Source organism: Carassius auratus, chromosome 31, assembly GCF_003368295.1.
Source record: "Carassius auratus strain Wakin chromosome 31, ASM336829v1, whole genome shotgun sequence".
NCBI lineage: Eukaryota > Metazoa > Chordata > Actinopteri > Cypriniformes > Cyprinidae > Carassius > Carassius auratus.
Genome location: NC_039273.1, coordinates 25,254 through 35,000, shown reverse-complemented (window position 1 = coordinate 35,000; position 9,747 = coordinate 25,254). Strand labels below are relative to the sequence as shown.

The following is a 9,747-nucleotide window of genomic DNA, read 5'->3' as shown; positions in this document are numbered from 1 at the left end:
GTACCGTATTGTATAGACTCTTCATTAATGAACGAGCATCTGTAATTAAACTGATAAGAAGTCCCTGGTAAGCATCTTAAAGCTAGTAAAGCGTGATCAATCCGTCTGACGGCTGGGAGTCACTGATAGGTCAGTGTTTGATGGCTTCACCGGCGCTGGTTCACACTAATGGCTTCAGTATTGCTTTCCTGATTCATTCTGGTGATGATCTGCTGTCTGAGATTCAGGCGGTGTTTTCAGACGCGCTTCGGTTTGTTCTTGGAAAGGCTTTTGTCTGATAATTAGATGGAAGCCCTCCTGCTCCAGAGGCGTCTATATTGAGTGTGTGTGAGATCAGCTCTGTGAAGCTTTATTTTTGAAATATATATCTAATTTTCATAAATTAGGATGGTTTTTGAGCAGTTATGAGTTATACATTTAATGAAATACCAATCATTCCAATGAAGTTAATTTCGGTAATTCTCAGATTAGAAGATCTTGCAAATGTAAAAATTTATAAAAAAAAATTAATTTATATTGGGTGTGATTTTTTTTTTTTTTTTGTCATTTGAAAAAATGTCTCAATTTGAATTTAATAGTGTTGGTAAATGTAGTAATACCATGGTAACATTTAACACTTTAACTTGTTTTCACATTCCCTCATTATTGATAAGCAGCTGATCAGATTCAATATGGTTTTAGCTGAAAAATATTAAGTTATGACTGTTTCATAAAATGGGTCCAAATGGACCCAGCAGGTGAAAAACAGCCTACAGATGCATTATGGGAGTTAAACACAATTCTCTCGCTCTCGTCGAAATCAAGATTGTATTAAAATCGAATCTTTTAGATACATTTGAGCTCTTCACCCTCATGTTCCCATATTCTCAGGTGTCAGATCGGTTGCACACGGCAGATGCTAATGTTCCTAATTATTACCGGAATACCGTAGTGGAGATTCGGATGGTTCTCCAATCACTTCATATCGACCAGAGCTGCATCACTTTCCTGCTCATTCAGAGACTCTCTTATGGACCTTTATCTCTGATGCACTTGCAAAAAAACATAAAGGAAATCAATGGCTGGAGTTGTTGCATGGCACTGATGATGCGCTTTACAGCTCGTCCTGTTTGTTTTCACACTTTCACTCGTGTTTTTTCTGCACATCTTCTTTCAGAATCCCTCATAGTGTGAAATCCTTGGGAGATTTGTGAGGACAATCACGACCCTAAATTAAGAACTATTTATATCTGAATTAACCCATCAAAATGAGTTTTGTTGGTATAAATGAATGTGTTTAGGGTTAGGATTTAATATAATTTTTTGAACAATAATGCATTTATTTAATTTAATTTAGCATGCAAGAATATATCATACAGAATAAAAAACAACAAAAAATACAGTTTTATAAAAAAAAACTGAATGATAAAAAAATTAATTAATAAAAAATGTAAAAATGGCCCAAAATATTTTGTGTAAAATATATTTTTGCAAGTTTTTTTGCGAAGTTTTTAAAATATATTTTAAAAACATAAATATATTTTTTAAAAACCCATATATTTGAATCCAAGAAAATAGATTCACAAATGTCAAATTTAAAGAAATGCTTTATTTGTTGTCTGTAACACGTGTTATAGGAATACGTCTAAATGTACAGTAGGCTACTGTAAGATTGGAAATGTGTTTTCTTGCTCCTGAAATACATTTTAAATATATTTTGGTATATGAAATTCGAAAGTAAATATATTTTCAGTTTCAAACGTTGAGCTTCACTGTCTTCCACATCTTCTCAGCGTAAATGTAAAATGTATTTAGTTTAGTTTCTCATCTCCTGGGGTTCAGATAAACATGTTCAGTAAAGTCTGACTTAAAAACAATCATCGTATTGTTCTGTATTCTGCTGCTTACTGGAGCCCAACTGATGTGAGTGTAAATCTCATTTCTTTTATAAATCGTCTCCTTCCGTTCACTGCAGCCGTGTGCACACGAGTAGATTCATGACTGAGGCTCATCGTGTGTGTGTCTGTGTGTAAACGGGTTTCTGATCATGTCTTCCTCCTCTTTCCTTCAGCTTTCATATTTCAGCAGACTGCGCTCGTGTCTGTCTTAGTAGGTGGTATTAATGTTTAAATATGAAGCGTATTATCAGGAGAGTCCTGACATGCAGGGATCAGAGCGACTCTGCTCTCTTCTCGCTCACACAGGTCAGATTATACATCCAGAATCGGAAAAAATATATATATTTCTGATTCAAAGGTGTTTTCAACATTGACACACGTGCCCTTCTGCTTCTACTCTGAGCATCTGATGAACCCCCAACAATACCAGTAGGATTATATATATATATATATAGTGTGATGCATATGTACAAATTATTTAAATATATTTATTCATATATTGTTTAAAATATATAAAAAACACTGAAATGTAATTTTATATATATCTATACAAACACACACGCATGCACACACACACTAATTAATCTATTTGTATTCTATAATATTTATAAAATATATGTATATGTAATTGAGACAGTGTATATGTGTATGTAGTTATTTTCATTATATATATATATATATATATATATATATATATATATATATATATATATATATATATATATATTTAATTATTACATATACAAAATAGATAGATATGTACATAGATAAAATCCAAAATAAATTATATTTATTAAATATATTGTTATATATTGTTAAAATATTGTAGTTTTTTTAATAATATTTTAGTAAATAAAATGAATTATATATTATTAATGAAATATTTTTTTAAATGTTTTCATTGCTAAATTGTTTTTGTTCTAAGTAAAATTTAAATATAATAAGTAAATATTTTATATAATTGAGTTTTATAAGTAATGTATTTAATTATATTTAATTATACTTATATAATTATTAAGCCCTATAAATATATACTATCTATCTAACTATCTCTCTCTCTCTCTCTCTCTCTCTCTCTCTTACTCTCTCTCTCTCTCTCTCTCTCTCCCTCTCTCTCTCTCTCTCTCTCTCTCTATATATATATATATATATATATATATATATATATATATATATATATATAAAGATGAATGCTAAGCATTTTTTTTTATACTGAAAAAGAAAAAAAATATTGAATGACATACTGAAAAACTTTTAGCAGTTTTCAAAAGAATCCTTCAATACTGCAGTTGTCTGTAAAAAAAAAAAAAAAAAAAAACAGTTCCATGTTACATTGTTGCACTTTCTGTGCTACTTTTGTGTTCGTGAATGTGAAGCTGGTCTGGATCCTCTGCCTTCAGATGAGTGTGAGTCGACCAGAGCTGAATTACTTCTCTGAAATCAACCTTGCCAAAGACAAAGGCCCTGGTGTCTCCGGAGACTCTGTGTTCCTGACCCCGGGGCCCGAGAGCATGTTTCTCACACGGCACGCTCCTTCACCTCCGCGCTGCATGTAAAGAAGCCCAGCGTCTCCCAGCAAAGACCGAAGCCAGACAAATAAGACGTACAAGATTAGAATACAGAATTCTGACACCTTAATGTATGCGGCTCACCTAATACACGCTCCATCTCAATTAAGCTCAGATTTGAGACTAGCGGAGCGCTCTCGACTCTCACAGAAGTTCATCAATCTTAGCAGCTCTTTCTCAGCAACAAAATAGAGCGGGGCAAATTTCTTGCATTTAATTAATGTAGTGCTTCCTTTACTGCTGTTCAGCATCTTTCCAGCTTCAGTGGAAAGCGCCAAGAGAGATTAAGTGAAAAGCGGCGAGGAGAACAGCAAAGATCGGCAAACTCTGAAATGAATGTCTCGAGTTTGGCACTTATGATGGATGAGCGGAGAATGCTGTTTGTCTGCTGCTAGCTAGCCTAGCACAGCGCTTAGCATGGATAGCAGCACCTATAGATAATGCATGTATAGGTGTGTCATTCAACAGAGGGGCGGAGCCATAACCCGTCTCTAATGAGGCATGTATGTATACACTTCTATGGCAGCGCTGCTAACCGTGTAATTAGAGCTTAATGAGTGAACCGTCAGTGGTAGAGTCACATGATGTTGGAATTGTGTTCATGATTATTATTTGCTGCAGATATCTCAAGTCTCAGAGCGCAATAGTTGCAGCATCCAGCAAACCGCAGGTTAACAGCTCATTCACACACATCAGCGTCTCTTCCACACAAATGTCTAACTTTCTGTTTTGTTTTGTTTTGTTTGGACTTTTTAAACTTTTAATGCATGCAATATGATGCTTTTTGGATATGTACTCTGGTAATACCACATTTTACTGTGTAAAAGTATTGCATATATAAGGTGAAATTATATAAACTGATGATAAAAGGCAAGAGAATGTACCACGAAAGCAACAATAAACCTACAAATAGACTGGTTTTCCTGTATTTTCTCTTAAATGTGTAGTCTAAATGAATATGTTAATATGTTAAATAGCCTGTATCATGGTACGACCCTGGTACTTTATCTTTAGATAGATTACCACATGAATAATGTATTGACGAACATGCACATGTATAAATTCATTTGAAAGTAAAGATAGGACCCTAATACAGCTTTCCTTTAATGCAAACAATGCAATGCAATGCAGGTCACTTTGGATAAAAGCATCTGGTAAATGCACAAATGCAAAAGTAGATTTGTGAGTCAAAGGGATCTGGAGAAGCTGAGATGGGAAGAGGTTACTCCACGAGGATGGAGGGATGTCTGAGATCCAAAGAACAAGGAAGAGATTAAAAATACAGTGCAAAACCAGGCCAGTTCAGAAACAAAAGCAGTGAGTGAGGAGGAAAAGAAACATGATAGAAAGAAGGAAGGAGGAGAGAGAGAGAGAGAGAGAGGTTAACCTTGAGAGAGCTCATCCATTATACCGCTTCTGCTGGTCTCTCTGTCACACTGTAAGAGACACGGCCACCTCTACAGCACAGCAAAGGTCAAACACAACTCACTCCTGCTGCACACACACACACACACACACACACGCACACACACACAGACACACGCACACACACAAACACACACACACACACATGCAGTATTAACAGCAAGAGCTCATCATAATTTACTCACCCTCATACTCTTCCAAATTTGTAATCTCACCAAGCTTCCAAACAAACAAACCAAAAAATACATATAAAAAAATGAATATATATTTAGACGTTCAGAAGACAAATGAAGTTCAAGGTTCTTTATTTTTCCACGTTCACATTACATGCATGTGATGTAATGTAGTGAAATGTTTTCTCTTTGTCTCTCATCCAAAAATGCAACAACAAACAGAACCAAGGGGAATTATGGACAAATAAAATATAGAATATAATACACTACCAAGAATGTAGAAATAAAGCAGAAATATTAATATAATATTTTAAGGGAAGGAAAAAAGATTTTGTGGGAAAATATTTGTAAAAATTATTTTAAAATATTATTATTGGCAAGACTCATATGGACTAAGATAAAAATAATAATAATAATAATTGTAATATAACATTTAGCAAGAATTGGAGTATGCTTTACAAAAAAATAATGTTTAATTCAGTGTTATTTGTTGTTTATTTGTAATTAATTATAAAATTTACTAGCAATTTCGGAGTGTTTTTTTTCTTCTGCACCAATATATTTTCAGTGTTCTGTAATGATACATTACATTTTTATTTTTTTTTGCTTAAAAAGCATGGTCATTGAATGTTTTGGAATGTTTTATATTCCACAGAAGAATATCTGTGTTTTTATTAGAAGGACATGATTGTGAGCGAACAACGAAAAAGTTTCAATTTTGCTGAACAGACACGGGGACACCAACCTACAGGTCCTTAAAGAAAGTATAAATAGAATATAAAACAAATATGGATGTAAGTGCTATAAGTTACATTAGCCTGGGCAAAAACAGCTGTTGTGCTTTGAATGTGTAATGCTAGTGCACTAGGTCAGAGAGTAGTGTTTGAATAAATGGATTGATTATGTACAGTCAATTAACCAATATGCACAAATCATCTTTTTTTAATTTACATTTTGTAATTATTAATTTAACAGATGCTTTTAACCAAATGAGAAATACAAGCAATTAATCCTAAGGAGGCAATAACACTGGAATTATTAGCAATACAAATTTCCAAACAACAGCTAAGAAGGTCTTAAGAAATATAGAAAATAGAAATGAGCTTCGAACGCATATCCTTTTTAACCTGATAGTAACCATTCAGCACCATAGCAACCCCTTAGCAATCACCCAAACACTGTAGAAAACTGTAGCAACCACAAGCAACACCTTAAAGACCACTCACAACACCCTACCAAGCTTATAGCCTTAGAAACCTCATAGCAACCACCCAGAACATCCTAGCAACCACTTACATCATCGTAGCATACTCATAGCCTTAGTAACCTCATATCAAACACCCTAGCAACCCATTAGCAACCACTCACAACACCCTAGCAAACTCATAGCCTTAGTAACCTCATATCAAACTCCCTAGCAACCCCTTAGCAACCACTCACAACACCTTAGCAAACTCATAGCCTTAGTAACCTCATATCAAACATCCTAGCAACCCCTTAGCAACCACTCACAACACCCTAGCAAACTCATAGCCTTAGTAACCTCGTATCAAACACCCTAGCTTAGCAACCACTCACAACACCCTAGCAAACTCATAGCCTTAGTAACCTCGTATCAAACACCCTAGCAACCCCTTAGCAACCGCTCACAACACCCTAGCAAACTCATAGCCTTAGTAACCTCGTATCAAACACCCTAGTAACCCCTTAGCAACCGCTCACAACACCCTAGCAAACTCATAGCCTTAGTAACCTCGTATCAAACACCCTAGTAACCCATTAGCAACCGCTCACAACACCCTAGCAAACTCATAGCCTTAGTAACCTCATATCATACACCCTAGCAACCCCTTAGCAACCGCTCACAACACCCTAGCAAACTCATAGCCTTAGTAACCTCGTATCAAACACCCTAGTAACCCATTAGTAACCATTTACAACACCCTAGCAAACTCATAGCCTTAGTAACCTCACATCATACACCCTAGCAACCCATTAGCAACCACTCACAACACCCTAGCAAACTCATAGCCTTAGTAACGTCATAGCAACCACTGAGAACACCCTAGCAGCCCTAGCAGAACATAATGTAAACAGACTTCATTGTCTAGAGACTTCATTGTGTGAGTTTGTGTTTTTAAACTGTAGGGAAAGCGGATGTTCAGTCACTCAAGCTCCAGCTGGACACCATGAAGACCTGAAACGACCCGTGCTGCCCGGAGACCTTGAGCTGCTTTACTGCTGCAGTCATTCCTCCAGCAGGACAGATGACACTGACCACAGACATGATCACAGGTAAATAACTGCATGAATCACACGTCTGTAGGCAACAGAACAAAATATGTCAAATGTGAGATATTTTCTTCCGTTTTAAACCACAATCATTTAGAAAATCAGAGTAGATGACACGGGGAAATCCTTTCACAGCTAACAGTTGTAACTGTGGTAAAATGGCTTATTGCTGCTTTTAGAAACCATCTGTTTCTCTTTTACTTTGTCACATTTCTAAAACACAAGGCTTTAAATGGGTTTTGCGGCTTAGCCAGATAATGACGGATTCTCGTTTCTGTCATATCATTTATCCCGAATGTTTTGAATGAAATGTGTCTCTGTTCATCTGGATTTGAAATGTGATATATTATTATTATTTTTATGACACACGGCACAGACGATCTTCAATGGAAAGATGGTCTTGATGATCAATTACGCCAAAACTGATTCCCAAAAATAAAAAGTTGTTCCAGAGCACTAACTTCTGATTTCCCCCGACTAGTGGAGGTGAATGATCCGTGGAAATATTCAATCTCATTTTAACATTAGCAGGGCAGAGGATCTTTCGCTCGCGTCGCTTTTGAGGTGGTGAGAAAATTCTCATCTGGCTGTTTGCTTTGTTTTTTGTCATGTAGTTGCTTGCAGGCGCATAAACAAACACACACAATGCAAACTGACTGTGAGTGGGAAGGTGTGAAAACCAGATGTAGTTCATTAGGGCCATTGTGAGTTTGAGCCTGTGTGTGTGTGTGTGTGTGTGTGATTGTCCACTTATTAAAGCTGCAGTTCTCTGGATTGTTATCGACTTAAACACTTGCTCTGGCATTTCCACCCTGACATCATGTTCAGTAACTGCTCCGGTGTGTCATACTAGTTCTCTCTGAACAGACCATTACAGCAGCACAGAACAGCCCTGCTGTGTCCACGCTTTAAAACCAACACATACGTAGAGATATATTCTTACACCACAGTATACATACACGTAGAGCCTCAACATCAGGAGCATTTCATGACATTCTAAAGCTATGCATGCAAACATCACTACTCCTTCTAGGATTAAATTTCAGCTTTGTTTCTACATCATCCTAAAGGCATTAGCACGGCATAGCAATGCAATACCAAAAACTCAAAACACCTTAGAAACCCCATAGCAGGAACCCAATATAAACCATTCAAAACCCCACATTGCAACATAAAAATAAAATAAACCCAGCATCACGAGTGAGTTTGTACGGGCAAACTTTGTTCGTATTTCCTCAGTTTGGCTCTGCTCCTCTGCAGCTCTTGGCAATAAACAGGACAATCCAGGAGCCAATGGTCAGTGACAGATCTTCTGATTCGCCATTGGAGGACATCAACTGCCCCACAAAGCCCCATGCTCGCCTCTGTTATTCTTCCTCTCATTATGCGCTCATTCTGTTGGGCGAGGAGCAGGTGGCGGAGCGGCTGAGAGACGGTCCCACCGAGATTTCCAGCGACTGATGCTCACTGAACAGATCCAGATCCATCACGACCCGAGAGCTCTAGAGCTCCAGCAGTCCGCTTTGAGTTCCTTCTATAAATGATGCTAGAGGGAACAGAATTTTAATTTACAAAAACACAACCATTTGGATTTGTTTCATTGTTTCATTGGAAATGTTCATCTGTCAGTTCCATTTTTTGGTAAAACTGTATGTATATAATAGACTTAATAAAGATTTGTTACTAGATTTTTTGAAAATAAACATACTTGTAAGAGATTAGAATTTAGAGTTTAGAATCATTTAAGTGAGATGATCATATCTGGAGCCATATTTAAATGTTTTAAATTTTGATTACTGTCTGGGAAGTGTTCAGCAAACAGCACGTGTGCATTATAGAGTTTCTATATGATTGTGTCATTCAGCATCACTTGTTTTGTTCCTCCTCACGAGGATGAAGCGTGTTGAGTTTTGTCTTTATAAACTCACTGCAGTAAGTCGTTTCTGTCAGTGAAACTAAATGATGATGAAGAGATGAAAACTGACGAGTTTCTCTATTTCACATCACTGACTGATTCTTAAACTACAGCTAAAGAACACGTGTGGTGTTCACCCATACAGATCATGCTGCTGTGCTGTGGACGGTTGCTAGGGTGTTCTGAGTGGTTGCTAAGGTGGTCTGAGTCGTTGATAAGGAGTTGCTAGGGTGTTCTGAGTGGTTGATAATGGGTAGTTAAGGTGGACTGAATGGTTTATAAGAGATTGCTAGGGTTTTTTGAGTAGTTGTTATGAGGTAACTAGGGCTTTGAGGTTTCTAGGGTGTTCTGAGTGGTTGCTAAGGAGTTGCTAGGATGTTCTTTGTGTTTGATAAGGAGTTGCTAGGGTGTTTGAGAGGTTGTTAAAAGGCTACTAGAGTGTTGTGGTTGCTAGGATGCTCTGAAGGATTGTTATAAATGTTGCTAGGGTGTTTAGG

At 36.7% G+C, this 9,747-nt stretch overlaps 1 long non-coding RNA gene across 7 annotated transcripts in view; it reads left to right on the top strand.

The window, feature by feature from the left end:
• LOC113050098 (uncharacterized) overlaps positions 1–8,907 on the top strand; it is a 17,314-nt gene extending 8,407 nt beyond the window's left edge. For 5 of the 7 annotated variants that reach the window (XR_003276734.1, XR_003276735.1, XR_003276737.1 and 2 more), the window contains 2 exons: positions 7,192–7,338; positions 8,596–8,907. This is a non-coding gene — a long non-coding RNA (uncharacterized LOC113050098). Of the gene's footprint in view, positions 1–870; positions 1,002–3,253; positions 4,365–7,191; positions 7,339–8,595 lie in introns of those variants that run through there. The other 2 variants (XR_003276738.1, XR_003276739.1) reach the window with 2 other exon arrangements.
• Positions 8,908–9,747: the final 840 nt, after the last annotated feature.